The 21,631-nt window shown below is 41.3% G+C and overlaps 1 long non-coding RNA gene across 1 annotated transcript; it reads left to right on the top strand.

Annotated features, from left to right (window-relative positions):
• Positions 1-1,154: 1,154 nt before the first annotated feature.
• LOC147574935 (uncharacterized) lies at positions 1,155-21,053 on the top strand. Its single transcript, XR_015242891.1, has 3 exons — positions 1,155-1,455; positions 18,154-18,380; positions 20,854-21,053. It is a non-coding gene; the product is annotated as an uncharacterized LOC147574935 (long non-coding RNA).
• Positions 21,054-21,631: the final 578 nt, after the last annotated feature.

Here is a 21,631-nt window from a genome sequence, read left to right on the forward strand (position 1 = left end):
TTCTGTGGACGCTCTCCCTCTCTACTCCACATAGTAATCTGGCCACAGGTCTGCCTCCTTTCTCAGCCTTCAGAAAAACCTGTATTTCAGCCACCCGAGAATATTTACCATGCCCTCGGTTCACTATGTTCTATGACACATGCTGTTCCTGCTGCCTTAAATGCCTCATTTCCTCTTCCCCACACCACCGACTTTCACCTGCCTGTGGAACTCCTACTCATCTGTCAATGCCCCGCTCAAACTTCATCTTATCTCTCCCTGAGCCCCAGTCAGAACCAAATATGGCTTGGGAGGCTATACTTCTACTCTAATACCAATCTTATGTTACTCTGGCAGACGTATTTGTCTGTCTCAGCTACAGATCAAGAGCTCCAGGAAGATGTGGACCTTGTACTGTTCAGTTTTATTACCTAAAGACTGGCTCCATGAATTAAAAGTAGGAACTGCGCTATCACTAAAGGAATGAAGCTGGTAGGCATTAAAAAATTGTCTTTTAATAAATGAATAAATGTTTTAGAGGTAACTTCTACTTATTACACATCTGGACACCAATACTGTTATCTGCCATCATCAACATATGGGTGTTGATTCACTGATTGATTCATTTACTGAATCCCTAATATTGCAGTGGACTAGATGCTGGAGATATGGAGGTAAATAGGTAATAGACCCTGCCTGCACGGAGCTCAGATTCTCCTTGAGTTAACGTAAAACAATGTAAAGGCTCCTTAATAGGCACGTGCTTAGGGCTAATGCATTTCAAGGAAACCTATGCTTCTTTCAAAACAAAACGAAGTTCACATGCTTGTGATAAATGTTATTTAGCGGCTGGTAACACTGGAGAAATTTGAAAATGGTTCCATCACCAGCCATTTCAGTCTCTGGGTGATTTTGGTTGACACCAAGATCATCAGGCAAGGTTTGAAATAATATTTATTTAAAGCTGAAAACATGAATGAGTTTCCACCTGAAAGAAATGATGAACCCTTGTCCAAAAACAGAGATAATTGTTAGCAATTTCAGAAGGTGAACTAGTAAAAGATTCATCCTCATATCGTTCTCATCTGTCTGATAGAGATGGAAGGTTTATACAGGCTTGACTAGTCCCCATGGCAACAGCCTTTCTCCTGGGTTACCATAGGAATTGTGAAGGCCTTTATAAACCTCCATTAGCAGAGCCCGGGCCGGCAGCCGGCAGAAACGTCTGCTGAGGAAGACACTGCAAAGTGTCAGCAAGGGCGTCTGGGAATTAATTTTACCCTAGAGTAGCTGTGCAGGTCTGTTGAGCCCCCAACTCTACAGCTATGAACACCAGATAACACTAGAAGCAGTCTGATGCCTTGAACACTTCATATGAAGGGGTTTTCAAAATCTAGCCACAAACATATGACCAGATTTGAAAGATTTTGAGACGAGGAAGGAGTCTATTCTGACACAGCCTCACACAGGAGAGAGGTAAATTCACTCTTTTTTTTTTTTTTTTTTTCCAGGACAGGGCATTAGAGCCATATTAATAATTAATATAGTGGTAGATGGTGGGGATGGTTATTCAACAATGTGAATGTTCTTAATACCACTGAACTGTAACTTACAAAATTGTTAAGCTGTTAAAATTTTGTCATGTGTATTTTAGCACATTAAAGATAATTTTAAAAAACCTAATAGTTATAATACTACTGTTACTGAGGACCTACGACGTCCCAGGCACTGATGCTAGGCACTATACATGTTCTATGTCACATCATCTCCCAAGCCTAGGGGTAGCTATCCCTACTTTAAAGATGATTACTATTCCTACATTGAAGATGAGAAAACAGAGGTTTCGAGAAATAAAGTGAGTTACTCAAGGGTACACAGCTAGTATGTTGGTAGTGACCATGGTCAAGCCCAGGTCTCTCTGACTCTGGAATCCTGACCCTTGACCACACAACCTCAGTGTTGATGCCACACTCTGCGTCAGCTCTCGGATGTGATTAGGACAGCCTCTTTTGAACTGATAAGTTAAAGCTCTTGTGCAATTTTGTTTAAATTTTGTTGTTTTCTTTTTTAAGACATGATTGGTAATCTCTTAGGGTGTGACTACAAGAGGGCTTTCATTTTCATTCTAACCTTTGTATTATTTTATAACAATCGTGTACTTTCAGAAAATGTAAAGATACTTCCATTTTTTAAAAAATTGTGTTGTATAATGATGAATAACTCCTGACACTTTCAAATAGTGATCTGTATTTAAAGAAAAACTTGCCACTAACATTTGCAGGACAGTTGCATTTAGGGGAAAATTATTTAATAAGTAAGCTGGAGAATGCATTTTTAGGCACTGGAAAGCTCTTTCTCATCAGGGTAGAGAAAATTACCATGTTTCATACCAAAACAAAAGTGGAACGCATGTGGTTATAATCTCTTTGGGCTTTGGTCAAGCTGTATGGAAGAAGTATGAAAAAAGAGAACTCTAGAGAGAAGGAATTCTAAAACCCTAGGGAATTTCTTCAGTAGCAAGAAGGAAAGCAGCACTGGGAACTGGTTTTTTAAAAATAAGCCTTTGGGGCATGACAGCAGGGAGGAGGCATGTCCTCCTTCAAGGTTTCTTCCACAGGCCAGTCAAAGCTGTGAAGAACACTAACCAGGATTTTTCTACCAAGAGTCAAAAACCTGGGTCCCGGCCCTCAAAGCTCTCGATGCTCAAGGAGGTAAACGGGAGAAGGAATTACATTTTTTTTCCCTTTGAAGACATTAAGTGGAAAAGAGGATACTAATTAGCAAGCAGTGAAAATATACCAGATTGCATCTACTTTTCTTTATTATTTTGCTTTTGAAGTACACTTTTAAATATCTGGTAGTGTTTCTCCTTAGCTGCTTTGATAACTTTTTGTTTTAAAAAGTCAAATTGAGGGGAAATGGAGAGTTCTTGTTTAGTGGGTATAGAGTTTCAGTTTTGAAAGATGAAAAGATCTGGAGATCTGTTGCACAACAACGTAAATGAACTTAATGCTACTGAACCATACACTTAAAAATGGTTAAGATGACACATTTTATGTTATGCGTTTTTAGCCAGAATTTTTTTTAAAGGGTAAAATTGATGACATCTGTCTTAGTCAGCTCGGGCTGCTATAACAAAGTACCACAGACTGGGGGGCTTGGGCAACAGATTTATTTCTCACAGTTCTGGAAGCTGAGAAGTCTAAGATTAAGGGGCCATAAGATTACCTTCCTGGTAAAATCCCTCTTCCTGGCTTGCAGATGACCACCTTCTTGCAGTGTCCTCGCAAGGCAAAGAGAGTAAGCTCTAGTTTTTTCCTCTTCTTATAAAGATACTAATCCCATCATGGGGCCCCACCCTCTTGAATTTATCTAATGACTCTTGTAGTAGGCATCAAAGAAGAGACACCCTTTCCCCATTAAAAGACAAAATCCAGAACTCTCTTGGCTTTACTCTTACATTCAGCTCACTTCTAGTCCTGTTTCTGCATTTACTCACCCCCGACCTCTCGCTCTGCCTTTGTCCATCAGGGTAATGATGGGCATGGCTTCTTTGACCTTGACTCTTAACTCTTTTCCTGGGTCTTCATGCTGAACTTGCCCCCAAATTAGATCTACTTATGACCAGGCCTCTGAATCCTACCTTACCATGAGAGCCCATCCCAGCCTACCTCAAAAGTGGGATGCATTGGACAGAAAGCCAAAGGCATTATCAAGACATTGGGCAAGGAATTATAAAACAATAAGCGAAATTTTGTCAGGAATAAATTTAGAGCTCTGCTGTTTTAGTCATTAAATCAATTGTTTCCATCTAGGATTCAAGACATAGCTTGATATCAGTTCATATGAAACAGATATTGGGCTTTTATTGACCATTATTGACAAATCTAATATTAGTCAACAGTCTAATAAGGTCACTAAGAGTACTAGGATAATGTTTAGTCACATCAGAAAGTTGGCAAAGTTGTTTAGTGAAGGGACAGGTAGTAAATATTTTAGAATTTGCGGGCCATACAGTCTCTGTCGCAATTACTCAACTCTGTCCCTATCTATCAAAATCAATCAGAGACAAAGTGTAGAAGAATGGGTGTGGCTATGTTCCAATAAAACTTTAGTTATACAAACTGGGTCAGTTTGCTGACCCCTCGGCTACAAAACGCACACCAAGATCAAGGAGTTGATATTCTCACTGCACTCTGCAATAGTCAAGCCATAAGCTAATTCTTGCTTATTTCTGGGCTCTAAAAGTATAGTTGATCAGAGACAAGAGAATAGAGATTTTCCTATTGGTCAATATTGGTTTATTAATCTACCAACCTATTAGTCAATATTGGTTTATTAATCCATCAACTTTGAACATGGTTTTTCAGTTCAGCTAAGAATCTACCTAGAAGTATTCATATTCCATTTGGACTTCTCCATCTGGTCCCCCAGGAGAACATGGCTATCCTTGTCATCATTTTGCTGAAATCACACCACCAAGTCTACCACAGAATCCAAGAACTGAGAGAGGTTAGAGTGTGGCATATCAGTATTGGTCCTTAGTGAACCCGTGTAGTTCCCAAGGATTATCAGTCCTTTAAAATATTTACCAGATGATCATTTAATAGACTGTCCTAGCTTTTGAGCTACAAGATGGCAAATCTATGGGGAGAAGTCAAATACTGGTGGCCTATTAGCCCTATCCATCTACAAACCTATTTAATTCAGCCTGTATAATATTAAAAAAAAAAAACGTTTAAATTTTGATCCCCATTTGAAAATTTTATTTATTTAAAAAAAAATTTTTTTTAACGTTTATTTATTTTTGAGACAGAGAGAGACAGAGCATGAACGGGAGAGGGTCAGAGAGAGGGGGACACAGAATCTGAAACAGGCTCTAGGCTCTGAGCTGTCAGCACAGAGCCCGACGCGGGGCTCGAACTCACGGACCGTGAGATCATGACCTGAGCCGAAGTTGGCCACTTAACCGACTGAGCCACCCAGGCGCCCCCTTTTTTTTAAAATTTTTTTTTTAACGTTGAAAATTTTAAAATTTAACTTAAAAATGTTGAAGCTCCAACCATTCTGGGCATGGCTACCACCAGAGCTGGAGCTCAGTAACAGCTGCTCTTTTAAGAAGGAGCCTCCTTTTCCAGCTCACTAGGGTCTCTATCTGCCCTACTTGACTCTTTAGCTATTTTCTGGTCTCCGTAAAATGTTTAAGTTTACAATCCTTGTATATAACCCACTTTTTCCCCTTTTAGAAAATCATGACTATTCTTAGCTGATTCCAGTCTTCTGACACATCCCCCATTTTTCACAGCTCCTCTGAGATAACCAGAAGTGGCCCAGTAATCTCATTTGCAAGGTCTCACAGTTCCCTAGAATACAATGTTCCTGGGCAGGAGGCTGGAAGCTTTGTGCTCACTCACAGTCTCTTCACCAGTCTGGACTTTGCTGATCTTTTTTATGCCCCCCTTGATTGTTCTACCCTTTCCATTCATAAGGTCATTCACCTTGGCAGAACAAACGAAGGCCAAGTGTTTTGGAATGGCTTTGAAAGCATTTACCCAAGACATTTGCTTTTGCCTTGTTCACTCTTCAACTTGCTCCAAATAGCATTCTGTGTCTTTTATTATGCCCTGAACATTGTTCACAAGTCAGGATTTATCCTGAGCTTTTGCTTTTCTGACGTCATTTGCACAAATCTTCACCATTCTTTGTTTTCATTCTTTGGTTTCCAGTAATGTCCTTTGAAGAGCTGAGCTCACATGGAGATCTCTAAGAAGCCAAAGGATTCCTTCTATTTAGAGACCACCTCTGTTTCTTTGTCATCAGAATTGTATGCAATTTCATAGACAGAATATCCACATGGGGACCTTCCCAACCCCTGTTGAGACACCTACCATTTTAGAATTTCAAACTAACTCAATCTTTTCTCTGGGTTTCTTTTTTCCCCTTGGCTCACGCGAGCTCTTTCTCTCTAGCTTCCTCTTCTTTCTATTACAATTAAGTACAGGCGACCATCTCATCACTTCATCTACCTGCTGGGAAAAAATAAATCGTGTGGCAAGTAAGGATTTATTAGAAGCTGTGCAGAATCTGAAATTTGCTTAGGTCTGACACCTTCTGGTTTCCAGCTTTATTCTTTGAATTTTGGGGGAAGTTAGGAAGCCTCCTGGGAAAAGAACTCAGATATATATGGCATAGGAGAGGAAATGATAAGATAGGGGCATTCAACAGAACGTAAGTTGCAAGAGGACCTGCAGAATCCCTTGGACATAAATTACATCCAAAGATGAGCGGTTCTGCATGACTAGTTAGACTCAGTGACAAAGCCTGAGAGTCTATGGGGAGAGATGTTGCAAGAACCATGATGGGGAGCTTTTGCTTGAACCTACTCCGACTCCTCCATCCAAAAAGACATGTGTGCCCTGGAAAGAAGGCAGCAGTGAGTGAACTAAAAGAGGTTTCCACCAAACTGGTTGTGGGTTCCTCTAAGAAACTGAGATATGAAGGAGGGAAAGGACCAGCCAGCCAGAGCAGCAGTGGGTATTAAGTGCTGGTATAGAAGCAAGCTGGGGACAATCAAGATACAATATGTAGACACCTTGCTTCCTTACCAGACCTGTAATATGAGTCAGGGATTCATTTTTTCCATCTGGCTGGATGATCTTCAGGATGCCCTTATGTCAATAATAACTTCTCTTCTTTTATATTTTTGCCTTTCTCAAGATTTGACTCATATATCAATGTGTTTCTGTTCAAGGATTTGTCTTGTGATATGTAGCACTATCATACCTGCTTTTTCCTAACAAAGTGAACACCTCCATTACCATATTTAGGATCCTCCCATCATATGTCTGAGACTTCTAAAGCTGTATCTCCCTTCTTTATATGAAAATATCAAAATTATTCTATTTCACAGTACTAGTAAATCTTTCCAACCCCTTGCCTAGTTTTCACTTTCCATTATCTGAGATTCTCCCTGCCCCCACCCCCAGTCTTATGCTTCTGGATAACTAGCAACCAGCTCTACAATTTTTTTCTGAATAGTCACCAAGGACACTATGATCTTGCCAGTCCTCATGTGATAATAGTTACTAGTAATGATGATGATAAGTACCACTTATTGGGTAGTTACTATGAGCTGTTCACATCTATTATCCCTTATATTTGCAAGGGATATCTTTATTTCCACTTCATAGATGAAAAAACTGAGACTCAATTACAGAAATAACTTGCTCAAAATTCCAAAGCTAGTAGGCAGATGGGCTGGTCTAACAGGGTCCAGATGACATCCTCAAAAGAGATGACTGAAGAAAGTTGAATGAAGGGGACACTATAAGGTATTCAGAGTTACAGAAAACCTGCAAGAGGTATAAAGGGGCCCATTAATAGAAACAGCAGAAAGCTTTTATTATCCTTGGGCATGAAGGGGCAAGAAAAGCCAGTGGTTACTTGAACCTGGAGAGAAAGCTGTAGGAAAGGGCCAACTGTCAGGAGAAGCCATGGCCAAACTTTAACCCAACTGAGAGGGAGCTGGGAAAATAAATATCCTGACCTCCCTTCTCACCTCTGATTACCTGCCTATGCCTCCCATTGCCTAAACCCAACAGGATGCAAGAGAGCACATCTTAGATCAGCCCTCAGCACACAAAACAAGATGAAGAATGGTGGAAAGTGGGTCTGGAGGAAAATGAAGAACATCCCTCAGAACTGAGATTTGAACCCTGGTTTGTCTAACTCCAAAGTTTTTGTTTTTCTCAAAATTCCAGTGTCTTAAATTCCAGATACTTAAATTAGTGTCTTACCTAGGAGCTCATAATTTCAGTTTCTAACACCTTGATCTCCAAATCCAAATTCCATTCTTAGACATGTGACTTTGGCAGCCATTAACTTCCCAGATAACCTTATTTCTTCTAAGTCACCTTCCAAATAATGACCCAAAGAAACACAGAGTAAAGCCATGCCAGTACCCATGCCAGGACTGCAGTGTCCTGTTGAGCATATTAGAATCCCTGGAGATATTGATAACATTTGCCCACACAAATGATTCGTTAAGAGTGGGATATCTTAGCAGACTCTGCCACAGCCCAGACAGCTGCTCCAAAAAGTCAGTCCTTTCCTGATTGGATGACTGGCCCAACTCATGGTCGTTTGAAATCCTTTACTCCTTGGTTTTCTCTGACCTTTTTTCTCCCATTCCATCTACCTCTTTCTTAAGAAGGAATACCAAGAGGCATTTATCAACCTCTTTCCTATCCTACTCAGTCAGGGAAGTCTTCCAGTGACTGCTGGTTACTGATTTCTGTATAATCAACATGGCATCATTGATGGACAGTGTCTTCCATGACTTTGCCAAAGATGAGGAAATAGTGATTGTATTGGTCAGTTCCCAAGACAAGAATTGAGCCACTTTTTCAAGCAGACAGTATCACTGTTTTTAAAAGGCATGTAAAGGGGTGCCTGGGTGGCTCAGTCGGTTAAGCGGCCGCCTTCAGCTCAGGTCACGATCTCATGGTCCATGAGTTTGAGCCCTGCGTCGGGCCCTGGGCTGATGGCCTGGAGCCTGCTTCCGATTCTGTGTCTCCCTCTCTCTCTGCTCCTCCCCCGTTCATGCTCTGTCTCTCTCTGTCTCAAAAATAAATAAACGTTAAAAAAAATAAATAAATAAATAAATAAATAAATGGCATGTAAAACTAAAAAAAAAGTCATATGAAATAAAACATAATTATATATGCAGAAAATCCTAAGAAATCTACATAAAACAAGAACTAATAGGTGAATTTAGCAAAGTCACAGGTTACAAGGTAATTATATAAAATAAATTACATTTTCATAGACCGTGAAAAATTAGAAAATGAAATCAAAGAAACAGTACCAATTACAGTAACATAAAAAACAAAACATTTAGGAATATGTTTAACACATATATGCAAGACCTGTACACTGTAAACTACAAAATGTTGCTGTGATAAATTGAGAATAACTAAATAAATTGAAAGATATAAAAAAAGAAATAGACATACATATGTTCATGAATTTCAAGTCTCAATATTGTTAAGATATAAATTTATTTATAGATTGAATCTCAATATTGTTAAGATATAAATTTATTTATAGATTCAATGTTATCCCTATCAAAACCCCCGCAGTCTTTTTTGGTAGAAATTGACACACTGATTCTAAAATATATATGGAATTGCAAATGATTGAGAACATCCAAAACAATTTTGAAAAAGGAGCAAAAAGTTGGAGGACTTACCTGACTTCAAGACTTAGTATAAATTATAGTTATCAAGACAGTGTGGTATTGGTATAAGGATAGACAAATGGATCAACAAAGCAGATTAGAGAATTCACACATATATATTTTCAACAAAGGTGACAAAGTTATTCAATGAGGAAAGGGAAGTCTTCAATAAATGTTGGCAGGAATCACTGGATATCTGTATGGGAAAAGGTGAACTTAACCTTACCTCACATCATACACAAAAATTAACCTGACATAGACTATTGAACAAAACAGAAAACTAAAACTATATAACCCCTAGAGGAAAACATAAGAGAAATCTTTGAGACTTTGAAGTTGACAAAGAATTTTTACTCCGGACACAAAAGGCATTAAACATAAAATAAAAAACTGATAAATTTAACAACAATAGTCCTGAGGCTACTGCCTGGGCAGTTTAAGCCAACTTGGCACCTAGATGAGTCTCTTTTTCTCTGTGTATTTTTGCCCTTGTGTTAACGAGCATGTTAAATTGACCCTTGGCTAAAGCTTTTGAGTTCTCCATAACTCCAGCCCAGCCTGCCAAAGTTCTCTGTGCTGGACTGGGTCTCAATTCCAGTGGACAAGAAAATGTGAATGTAACTTTCTTTGCCTTTGTTCTTTGTTAATGCATATACTTGTAAATACGTAAAGAAAAGAAGAGGTTAAGCAAAGACAGAATTTATGTTCTCCTGGGTCCTGGGTCCTAAGCCAAAATATTAGAGTGATAATCATACTCCATGATTATCACAGGCTTCATGTACCACTGCTTTGTCTCATTCTATGATTTAAAAACGAGTGTCCCCTAAGTGTTACATTAGCATCCTTAAATTTAATTAATAGGAGGCCACATTTTCTGACCCTGCCTTGGAGAAGAAAAACTCTTCCCGAGAGAATGTTTCTATTATAATCCACACTGCCACCTTGGAAATACAGTATACCAGGATTGCTGTGGATATTGTCCCTATCACAGAACCTCAAGTCCCACTAAAGGATCAAGCCGCGGCTTAACTAAGGACATGGACAATGAAAAGGTGTGTCTCTGCTTTAGAGATCGAGGTATGTTTTAACTGCTTGAGGCCACCATAAGGTCCCTGAATCCTTGCCCATTAGGACAATGAGAGAGGCAATAGAAATCTAAAGATAAAAGCAGGTGAGGCTGAAGACATCCTTTGAAAGAAGAGCACACACCTGTGGTCTCATAGCTATGAATCCATTGACCCTACTAGCCCTGGACCTGTGGACTTAAGTCTTTATCGTTTTGTGTTAACCCAACAATTCCTGAATTTCTGATCTTGCTGAAACTTGCCCTCAGCACCTTAGGGTTCCAGCAATGTCTCCAGCATTAAAGATGTTCCTTTGGATGTGGTCCCAGCTGATCCAGGTTACCCAACATTGGCTGTTATTCTGTTCTTTAATAAAAGCACAGAACTGAGGAAACTTGTAAGGTTTTGCCACAGCTCTATCTCAGACTCTCCAGTTCAGTTCTTTTCTGGCCTTGGAGACACAAGGTGCTCCTTGACTTCCAGAAAATTATTCTCTGGTTAGGGAGAAACTGAAGCAAGTCCCACAATTTTTTTTTGAACTAAGACAAGTGCTGTTTACAGGGCTGGTATGAGGATCAAATGGAAAAATATAAACTACATGTGCAATAAATTCGTATGATTTCTGCACACATGGAATGCTACATAAAATGTGTCTTCCATTAGAGGCTGTGTTAATGAGGTCCTTAGTCTGAAAACAATCAAAGTGCAAAAAATTAATTAACTAATTAGCAGAAGCCTTGCTTGAGTTCTAGATTTAAACTAAAACCATAATAATTACTTATGCAGCACACTGTCTTGATATCCTTTATATATCATTAAAGATGGTATTTTGGCTACTTTTTATGTATTTTCTGTTTTCACATAAACAAAATGGCCCCTTCAACCACAACTCTGGGCCCCACTTCTGGCCAAAATGGACACTCTACATTTAATAGGCCTCAGAGATGGCACTGAGATGGGCCCTTCACTTGTCGCCAGAGCCTTCTTGGATCCTACCATCAGCCATTCTGCAGAGAAAGGGTTTTATAAGTACCCTATCCTCAATATAAAAGTTAAGTCGTGTAGCTAAGAAGACACAGATTTAACTCCTCCTTAGCTTTCCACCCTCCTCCTCCTCAAGCCCACCCCTACATAGCCTCACTGGTCTCATTTGTGTATATGTCAATCTCCCCACTGGATTCCAACCTCATTTGAAAACAAAGACTATATGTCTCTTTCATCTTGAAGAGGCCCCCAGAGCTGTCTATTCAATAATTTTCATACAATAAACCTAAATACACATTTTAAAATAAATTAATACATCAACGTCTCTTTCAAAAAATATATATTTGGGTGGGGTGCCTGGGTGGCTCAGTCGGTTAAATGTCTGACTTCAGCTCAGGTCATGACCTCACAGGTTGTGAGTTTGAGCCCCATGTCAGGCTCTGTGCTGACAGCTCAGAGTCTGGAGCCTGCTTCAGGTTTTGTGACTCCTTCTCTCTCTGCCCCTCCCCTGCTTGCTCTCTCTCTCTCAAAAATAAATAAATAAATTATATATATATATATATATATATATATATATATATATATATATACCCTTGGGAGCTGGATATGACCGGCTGGATATGACCAGCAAGGACAGTGGGACCCTCACCCCCTTGTCTGGAGTATGGATAGATGTGAAGTATGAAATGGTCACCAGAGAAATGGGGTTACAAAAGACACTGTTGCCAAAAACTGAGAAGTTGTTAATGTGGGGCTCAATCTTTTTCAGAGGCATCCCTGGGAACCTGGGGATTACAGACCATTAAGCCTCACCTCGGTATCAGGACAACAGATGGGGAGTTTAAAGAAGGACAGAATAGTACAACATAGATAAGGTGGATGTGATACTAGGTCTCAGCATGGCTTTCCCTGGGGAGGCTGTGCCTCTGCGGCCAGGCTGAGTTCTTTGATAAGGAGAATGAAGGAATAGAGTGTTCAACATGGTTGTACTAGGATCAGATTTGCTCATGTTTTCAGCCAGTTTGGGTGGGGAGTAGAACACAAACACTCTAGGAAGAAGAGCCAGAGGAGTTGGCACAGGATCTTGCCTGCATTCAAACATCTTCCTAACAGCAAACAAATGTGGTTAACCTGGGTAGCACTGCAGTGGGCTGGGAAGTCTTAAGGAGTCACTTAATAGAAGAGATGCATTCCAGCTAGGTCTACTGTGGGGGGTGTTTCTTATTGGTGAATCCTACATTCTTACTGATCGCATTTTAAAAAAAAATTAGACATAAATTCTTTTGATATAAGAACCAACAGTCCAGTGAAGTATACCAGAATTTGATCACAGACAGAATGCTTAGTTAGAGACTTATCATGCCCAAATGACGGTTGTCTCTTCCTTGAAGAAATAATAAGCACTACCATCCTCCCAGCCACAAAGGTAAAAACACACAGAAACCATCTTTAACAACCTCTTGCCAGTTCTATCCCAATAACATCCCTCTTCTTCAACCCCATTACCACTGCCCTAGGTCAGACATCCTCAGGTCTCACTGGACCAAATGATAGCTTCCCAGCTGGCTCTTCTGCCTCCTGATATTTCCCTTTAAGCTCCCTCCACACAGCACTTCCAGATCAACTTCAAAAAGCACATCTGTCATTGTGTCACACTCCTGCTCAAAACCTTCAGAGGCTCCCCCTTGTCTAAACAAAATCTGGACTTTGTAAACTGGAATTCAAGAGCTGCATAATCTGCCCCAGCATATCTTTATAATAATTTTTTTAGTTCCCCGAAATTTTCACTTTTCTTCAAATTAACTTTGATTAAAATGATATCCACTATTTATTGAATATAGGCTGGGTGTTTTTTTTTTTTCTCTCTCTCTCTCTCTCTCAACCACTTTATGAGACATGTTTTATGATTAATCCCCATGTGACATCAGGTCCAAAAAGATAAAATAACCTGCCAAAGGTCATCCAAAACCCAGGTGTGGGCCTCTGCCCTCCCCCCACAACTGCTCCTGTTCTGGGAGCACTTGCACTGCCCCCTCCTCCCCATGAAGAGGAAATGCGCGTGCTCCTTTCGCACCATGCTTTTAGTTCCTTGGAGTGTTCTGTTGTACAACCTGGAACTAGGAGTTTTCTGGCTCCAATTTTCTATAAAGATTTGACTCGTTAAAGCAGGTCACTCCCATTCATTGCTTGTTCATTTATTTCTAATTCCACTTATCTGAACTGGGAGTTGTCCCTTCAGAGTAGAACTGCTTTTCCTCCTTTCTTGCCAGGCAAAAGAGAAAGAATTAGATGAATGACGTGTGTTCACTTAAGGTAAATTGGGTTGGTTTGTGAAATCTTATCTGAATTCTCCCCTCTCCATGGCCTGATTTTCACACAGAACTGAGAGGTATGTAAAATGTCCCCGCTGGAAGAGCTGGGTAGAAGGGGCAGTCCAAAGGCACCAGGGAAGAAGATGAACCGCCATAAATTCCTGAAGATTCTCTGTAGATTCGTGTGCTTCTAATGTGGAAACTGGATTAGTGCTCCTGTCACGGCTATTAAGTAACATCAGCTGATTATTTTCACAAGTGCAGCTCTCATGACCCCTTGCTGCACTTTACAGAGCACCATACTGATATAAAAATGCTTATGCAGATTTTTGAATGAATATGAAGTCTCATTAAAATTTGTACAGGATCCATAATGTTGTGATAGATCTTTTTTTTCCCTCTGTGTGTTTCTGCATATCCTATGTAATAAAACATTTTCATAGTACTTTGCAGTTTACAAGGAATATTTATGTTTTCTTGAAAGGTAAATAGAATAATTGTAGATAAGGAAGCATGGCTCAGACAAGGAAAGTGACCTATACCTGTCACAGGGAAAATGGATGGAAAAAGAAAGGATTTGAACCCTGGCTCTTAATTCCACACCCAAAGCTTTTTCCAAGCATCTTCTAGATACCTGGCCCTGGATTGGGCAAAAGGGACAGAAGGCTCAAAGAGTCTTCAAGAAGCTTACATTGTAGTGGAAGGATATACATAGAAGGTGGTATAAAGCAACTTGATGGAGGTATGCACAAGGTGTTCTGGAAGCTCTGAGGAAAGGCTCATGTATTAGCCAAGGGCTCAGGAAGGACTTGTGAGCTGAGTCTTAAAGAATAAATGCAGCTCAGCCAGGCAAAGGAGAGGTCGAGAATAATGAGGAATTCCAGGCAAGGGAAGAACACAAGCAAAGGCCTGCCTGGTTGGGATGGTGTCAGGTATGGACTCTGAGTAGTGAACTGCTACTGAGGCAAAAAGGATCATGGAGGGAGGGTTGATCAGTGGAGCTGAAGACATCTGCGGATGTTCGATCAAGAAAGCCTTCGTATGGGAAGAGCTCGGACATTCCCCTGGACATCCTGCTTCTTTTAATGCTTTAAGCATGGGCGGGCTTGCCTGGTCAGATTCATATTTCATTAGATGGTGCTGACTATGGCATGAGAATAGACCAGAAGGGAACAAGATGGAAGCAGGGAGCCTTGCATGAAGGCCATTGCACCAATCCAGGAGACAGCAAAAGGGGAAGTTTTAATTTGGCAGGATATGCCCACTGATATGATGCAGCTGACAAAGGAGAAAGAGATGTTAAGGTGTTTTCCAAGTTTTAACCAGGTGCCTAGGCAAGGATGAGTGAATTGTAGAATTTAGGAGAAGGAGCTGGTTTGGCATGCTAGGTATGACAGGTCACCTAGAGCTATCGAGAAGATAGTTGAATTCCTGACTCAGGGAAGGTATGAATGAAAAAGAATACTTAGGGGTTAGTGAACTTACAGGTGTTAATAGAAGTCATAAGCGTGAAAGAGATCATTTAGGGAGGGTGTGAGACAGTGGACAATTCCACAATTTCCAATATGTAAGAGGAAGAGGAGCCATGAAGAACCAGAGACAGAATTTTCAGCCACTATGAAAACTGGAAGGATGCATACTCTGGATGCAAGGAAATCCAGAGTCTCAAGAAGCAAAAGAATGATTAACAATATTAAATATTGGAAAGTAGTTCTCAGTAGGATAAAGATTGGAAAGACACATACTGGATTTAGCAGTTTGAAAGTTAGTGTTAAGTTTAGTGAACAGCTGTTTCAGTGGAATGACAGGGGCAAGAAGCCAGACTGAAACAGGATGGGGAGTGAATGGAAGATGGAAACTGGAGGTAGTGAGTATAGGCAACTCTTTTGAGATAGCTGAATAAGATGTTACTGAGTTAGAGGTAAACATGGGGTAGAAGCAATTATGGTTTGTTTGTTTGTTTGTTTGTTTGTTTGTTTGTTTGGATAGGAAAAATGTGACCATTTTTATATCCTGAGGGAAAGGATTTCATAGAAGGGAAAAGGTTTCATAGAGAGTTGATGACTGCAGAGCAAGGTGCAGGGAGAGAAAGTGGCATCAAGGATACAATCCTCTGAGGTAGAGAGAAAAAGAAGCAATGGATGGGAAGCTGCTGAACGTTGAGAGAGATGGATCAAGACTAGAAGGATCAATTTCATCAGTGCAGTATGAGACATGACATTCTGCTAGGAATGTAGAGTGTGGTTTGCAGGGTTATGTATGGAACTCAAGGAGAGTGGTAAATGTTCAGAGAGTTGCAGAGAAGGAAAGGGTAATCAACCATGGACCCCAAAAAGGAAAATAAAAGAATAAAAGTTGGGAGAGGGCCAACTGATGGAGAGAAAATTAAGGGTCTGACAAAGGCATGAGGCTACCAGAAGGGACATGAAGACTTCAAAAAGGAAACTCTTCTGGGGGTTGAGTATGTGACTGAAATTGAGGCAAGGTAATGGTCTCCAGAAAGAAGGAGTACCAGAGTTATGAGACTAGGATGGTGGATGGTCCAATTCTTGTCATTGAAATGTCCTAGGATGATGATGGCAGGAGTTGAGATGGAGAGAAAGGTCATGAATCAAGTGCCAAAGCCTTCAATAAACCAACCACAGTGCCTGGAAGGCTAGTAGATGACAGTAATATAGAAAAGACAGTGGATCATATAGCCAGATAGAATAAAACTCAAAACACATTGCAATTTTTAACTAGGGTGAAAGTGTAATGTCTGTAAACATAAGAGGAGATCCAAGAAAATGTCAACTCCTTTCCCAGCACCATGGTGCATGGAAAGTGGAAGAATGAATAGCTTCCAGTGGGGAAGTCCACATAGGGCAATCCAGATCTCAGCAATAAGCAAGGTGAGTGAGGAGTGGCTCAGCATGAAGCAGTGATCCAGGGGCACAGTGGAGAGGGGTGGGGAAGGCAGTAGTGAGAAGCAGCTTGCATTAGTCAAGAAATTAATGGGACACTAACAAGGGAAAGGAGAGTAGTCACATGTGGCCTTTCTTCTGTGATAAAAAATTGTTGAGATAGGAAGTCTGGTTAGAAGATACCCCCCACCCCACTTTCAGGGAGTGGTCTCAGGGACACCACAAAGGACACCACAAAGGACACCACAAAGGTTTGCAAACAAATCTCCAGAGCCTTCTCCTTGTCTCCCAATACTCAAAAAAAAAAAAAAAAAAAAGTATTCTTAGTTCATCCTACATTAATTTTTATCCAAAATAAATCCTGCAATTAAAAAAATCAACTCTCAATCTTTTTAAAGATGTTAAATTAAAATGTGCAAAACAACTATTATCTTCTTCCTTTAAAGAGAAACAGAGAAGCCTGTACTTCTGCTTTTTCATATTTTGCAGGAGAAAAAAAAAATGGAGCAAATGATGTGATTGAAGCCAAGGTTGTCTATACAGTGTGAAAGCACTTCCTTTCCTTTCCCAGGAGCCAGGACTAACACTAGGAGGGAGAGGAAATTAGCATGAAAGTTTTACTTAAATTACGAGATGGGTGAAGACCTTGCCCAAAGATGATATCTCCCTGTCTCCTGTGACAGACAATGAATGGCTTTCAAGACCAAGGTTGTTCTCTTTGTTAGGTAGTTTCCAAGAAGCTCATAGAATGTTCCACTGGGCTGAGGGTGATGGTACTGACCCAGGAGTATGGAGTCTGCTGGATTCCTCCTCACTCTGCTGCCTATGCACTATATGACTCAGTTTGATCCTCTGTTTCCCCATTTTGAAAAAATCAGAACCTGTGCCACAGAATTACTATGAGATTAAATGAGATGATGATGGGAAATTGCTTTATAAGGTGAGAAAAGCACCAGATGCATGTTTATTGATGCTAGGGTGGCCTAAAATTGCTGCTTCTGCATTTACTGTCTTAACTCTTGGCTGAAGGAGTGACAGTAGGGCAGAAGAATGGCTTCAGGATGTAGAATACAGCGGGACAGAAGCTTCCGGCGGGCAGGGTCCAGAGCGAATACTTCTCAAACCATACATGATAAGAAACCTTTCCTTTATCTGGCTATACCTGCCCTCGTTCATCCATCATTCAGAGTGGGAGTACGAAAGCACACCATTGTTACAATTTTCTTTACAGTCCAGTCAAAAAACAAAGAAGTTCTTTTCTTACTCACTTAGAGGCTCATAGATATATAGTTCACAGGTCATCAAACCAGCTTCTGCAGAAATGCATGTGTATATATCAATACATAAACTATACACATATACACATATGTATACATATACATATATACATATATGTATATATGTGTGTGTATATATACATACATATACTATATATATTCAATTCCTGCTGTTGCATCTCCATCCGGATGTCCTCCAGTTCCTTAAACACAAAGCTCAGCGTGGAGAAAGAAAATTAGTGGTTGAAAATGATGTATTGCTTCTACAACTCTGTGGCATGGCTGGAGGGCTCTTCTTGCATGGGATTACTCCCATAGCCACATTCAGCCAGCAGATCTGCTGAGAGCTGGACTCAGCTGGAGCTGTTGACTGGAGTGCTCCCTTTCTCTCCACAGGGGACTTTCTCGGGCACAGTGGTCTCATGGCACTATTGAGAAGAAGCAGTATGAGAAGGTGAAAATGGAAGCCACAAAGGTTCTTAAAGCCAAGGCTCCGAAGCTATGCAGTGTCACATCAGGAGCATTCTACAGGTCAAAGCCAGCATGGGGTCAGCCCAGGTTCAAAAGAGAGGAAACAGACTCCACCTGCTGAGAGGAGCAACAAGTCTCATCATAAAAGGCCTGTAAGATGGGAGATTTTGTTGTAGCCATCTTTGGAAATAACCTGCCACATCTGACTCTAGTCTTTCTCCTTCCTTCCTTCCCTACTTCCTCCCTCCCTTCTTCCCTTCCTTCCTTCCCACCCTCTTTCCCTCCCTCCCTTCCATTCTTCCTCCCTTCCTCCCTTCCAGTTCATTAAATTCTTATAATCACTAAGTACTTGCTAAGAGCCAAGCCCTATTCTAGGTGCCAGGGATACACCCATGTGCAAGACAAGTAAGACCCCTATGCATGTGGAACTTAAATTGTAGTGGAAGGAAACACATAGATGAATGACTTCACATCAGCTGGAGATAAAGAGTGAGGGGAATGAAGACACAAGGTGGGGAATGAGAGGGCATGGAGACGGCTTTAGAATGGGCAATCAAGGAAGCCTCTTGAAAGAGGTGACATTTAAGCTAAAATTGGGCACAGAGGTCCCCAAGTGCAAAAGCCCTGAGGCAGGAGCAGATGTGGCCATGGCTGCAGCATGGTGAGCTGAAGGAGAACGGCAGGGCAGGTGTTTTCCTGTTTACCACAAACTGTGTCTCAGCCTTTTAGGCTAGACACTTTTCAGTATCATTCTCAACTCCTCTCTCTCTCATCCCCACATCCATTGAGGCCAAGTCCAGTCAATTCTTGTGTAACCTCTCAGACCAGGCTCTTCCTTTCCATCTCCACTGCCACTCTTCTTGGCCTCTCTCACCCAGATGCTGGATTCACTCTCCTGCCCGCCTCTGCTTTCTTCCACTTTAATCTAGTCTTCAGAGAGCTGCCTGAATGATCTCCAGAAGATACCGCTCAGATACAGCTCAACAACCCTCAGTGGCTCCCCTGCAGCCATTGGATAGAGTCCAAACCTCTTAGCTTCTCTTTGGAAGCCTACATAATGTAGCCCCCTGTCTACTTTTTGAGCCTATCTCCCCACTCTGAGTCTAGACTGTACTGTGAGAGGGCCATTCTTCTGAGGTTGAAGTATTGCTCTTCTCCCAAAGTGCCAATGAAATGAGAATTGAAGCCACAATCTGCCATTAATCTTTCAACGTGCATTAGAAAAGCAGAGGTTTCTAAAGCCAGCTTCTCTAGACAGCAGAAAACTGGGCCAGAAAGGAGTCGAAATGAAGGGGAGCAGGAAAGCAGCAGGCTCAGTGCTAAGGGTAAGGATGGAGTTTAAATCTGAACCTGAAATGAGCAGCTCTTGGGGACAAGCAGAGTACATGAAGAGTGGGGGTGAAGGAAAGGTCAAGAGTCATTGACAAAAAGTGGAACAGCATTCCTAAATAACTCATGATTCACAGAAGACCAGAGCCAGATATGACCTTGGGGGCCATCAAATCCCACCCCTCATCACACAGAGGAGGGTGACCACCCTAATTGAGGAAGTGTGTCGCTCCCTGTCACAAAGTGCATCCAGCCTGGCCCTCAGGCCCTGGACTCCCAAGCCATGCTGCCACATGTCACTTCCCACTAATTCACCTCCCATGGTCTGGTAGATTGACCTCCCGGAGCCAGGCCCAGAAACAGGGAGCCTGATGTTACTTTAGAATGTCGCAAAAAAAAAAAAAAAAAAAAAAAAAAAAAAAGCCAAAGGGAAGAGGGTTTTCTCCAGCCCTCAGGGTTGTACTTTCCCTGGCATACGAGGGAGGCATCCAGGTCCAAAGCGTCTGGGTCAGAGACAGAGACTTCTTATCTCCTGCTGTGCTGATGTGACACATCTAGAGGCTGACAGGAAAACAACCAAGTCATTTATTTGACCGCTTGAGAAGTGAATTGGATCAGCTGTGCAGCTGGGCCAAGGAACTGCTTGGAAAGATGTCATTAGGGTGGCCAAGAGAAAAGCATCAACCCCTGGCAGCCAACCTAGTGGCCTCTTTCTAGCTAAAAATAGCCACCACATCACAATCTTTTTAAAGAGGTTTCACATCCATTATATAAAATTCTCCACCCAACACGTCTGTGAGGTAGGTACTATTTTTCACTATTTAAGGATGAGGAAATGAGAAGCCGAGGGCACACTCAAGGTCACATGAGCTCATGAGTAGAAAAATTAGAATTTGGACACAGGTCCTGGGACTTCAAATCCACATGACTGATATTACTTAGCCTTAAAAAGGAATGAAATGCTGACACACAATACAACATGGACAAAATGAAGACATTAGGCTAAGTGAAACAAGCCAGACACAGAAGCACAAATACTGCAGGATTCCACTTCTACAAGGTCCTAGAGGAGTCAACTTCACAGAGACGGACAGTAGACTGCTGGTTGTCAGACGGACAGTAGACAGGGGCTGTGGGAGGGGAGGGAAGTGAGTGTTTAACACATACAGAGTTTTGGTTGGAAAGGTGAAGAAGTCCTGGACAGGGATAGGAGTTAGAATGATAAGTTTTATGTTATGTATACTTTACTACAATAAAAAGTAACATTAAAAAAATTTTTTTTAAATCCACATGAAGCCAGGACGCCTGAGTGCCTCAGTCAGTTAAGCGTCCGACTTTGGCTCAGGTCACGATCTCGCGGTTCATGAGTTCGGGTCCCGCATCTGGCTCTGTGCTGACAGTTCAGAGCCTGGAGCCTGCTTCAGATTCTGTGTCTCCTTTTCTCTCTGCCCCTTCCCTACTCACTCTCTCTCTCTCTCAAAAATAAATAAACATTTAAAAAATTTTTAAATCCACATGAATCCAATGACGCATGTTTTCTAACAATTCCATTCCTTAAACATAGTTTATAGAGTGTTAGAACTGAAAGCAGCCCTTAATTCCCAAAGGAGGAAACTGAGGCCCAGAGAGGAACGTGGATGAACATGGGTCAGTCAGAAAGTTAGGAACAAATCATGTCTTTCTGGCTTTCTTAGTTCTTTCTAGCCTATGTCACCCCTGCCTTTTGTCAAACTTCCACAGCTAGCATCTTGGCCAGCTCGGGCTGCCCTAACACAATACCATAGGCTGGGTGGCTTAAACAACGGAAATGCGTTTTCTCATAGTTCTGGAGACTGATAATCCAAGATCAAGGCGCCAGCCAATCAAGTCATTCCCCGTGAGAACCCTCTTCCTGGCTTGGTTACATGTCATGAGTCCTCACGTGGCCGAAGAGGAGAGAGAGAGAGAGAGATTTCTGTTCCGCTTCTTATAAGGTCACCAACCCTATTAGATCAGGACCCTGCTTTTATCACCCCATTTAACTTTAATTTCCTCCTAAAAACCCTATTTCTCCAAACATAGTCACATTGTGGGT

Source organism: Puma concolor, chromosome D4, assembly GCF_028749965.1.
Source record: "Puma concolor isolate L17-30 chromosome D4, mPumCon1.1.hap2, whole genome shotgun sequence".
In the NCBI taxonomy this organism is placed as follows: Eukaryota; Metazoa; Chordata; class Mammalia; order Carnivora; family Felidae; genus Puma; species Puma concolor.